Source organism: Miscanthus floridulus, chromosome 6 (genome assembly GCF_019320115.1).
Source record: "Miscanthus floridulus cultivar M001 chromosome 6, ASM1932011v1, whole genome shotgun sequence".
NCBI classification, from domain to species: domain Eukaryota; kingdom Viridiplantae; phylum Streptophyta; class Magnoliopsida; order Poales; family Poaceae; genus Miscanthus; species Miscanthus floridulus.
The window spans coordinates 41453502-41454727 of NC_089585.1; positions in this window are offsets into that span (position 1 = coordinate 41453502).

Here is a 1226-nt window from a genome sequence, read left to right on the forward strand (position 1 = left end):
ACTATCTGGTCTATGCGCGGTAAAGGAAATAGATTCTTTGGGCATGCTTTGTTGAGATCCGTATAGTCAACACACATCCTCCATTTCCCACTCTTTTTCATACAAGAACGGGATTGGCCAACCACTCTGGGTGGTGCACTTCCTTGATGAATCTGGCTGCCAAAAGCTTTGTGATCTCTTCACCGATGGTCCTACGTTTTCCCTCGTCGAAGCGACACAGGCGCTGTTTTACTGGCTTAGAGCCTGAACGGATCTTGAAGGTGTGCTTGATGACTTCCCTTGGGATGCCTAGCATGTCCAATGGTTTCCATGCAAAGATATCCTTGTTTGCGTGGAGGAAGCCGACAAGCATGTTTTCCTATTTCAAGGAAAGCACGGTGCCAATGCGCACCACCTTGCCGTCGGGGCTGTCGGGATCTATGAGGACCTCTTTAGAGCCCTCTGTAGGCTCAAAAGACTCAGTCGACTTCTTGGTGTCAGGCGCTTCTTCGGTGACCTCCTTCTTGAAGGCATCGAGCTCTTCGGAGGCGACGATTGCTATGGCATGATCGCAACACTAGACCTTGCACTCATAGGCGCGCTGGAAGAAGGTGCCGATGGTGATGACCCCGCTGGAGCTCGGTATCTTTAGCTTGAGGTATGTATAGTAGGGGACGGCCATGAACTTTGTGTAGCATGGACATCCCAAGATGGCATGGAAGGTTCTGGGGAACTCGACCACCTTGAAAGGTGAGGGTTTCCGTCCTATAATTGGATGGATCCCCAAAGATAATGGGCAGATCGATCTGCCCAAGTGGCATGGCCTGCTTTCCAAGCATGATGTCATGGAAAGGTGCTCGAGTTGGGCGGACACATGTCCAGTCGATGCCCATTTCATCGAGCATTTTGGCATATATGATGTTGAGGCTGCTGCCTCCATCCATTAGTTTTTTGGTGAGCCACTTCATGCCGACGATCGGGTCGACCGTGAGCGGATATCTACCCAGATATGGGACGCTCTCTAGGTGGTTAGTCCGATCTAAGGTTATGGCAGACTCAGACCACCAGAGGAAGACAGGTGTGGCCAGTTCGGTTGTATAGACCTCACGGCGCGTGACCTTCTGATGGCATTTGGAGTCGTAGGCCACCAATCCTCCGAAGATCATGAGGCAACCGTCTGGTGTCGAAAAGCCACCGTCCTTCCCCTTGGTGTCATCCGTGGTGGGGTTAAGGTCCTTGGTCTACTC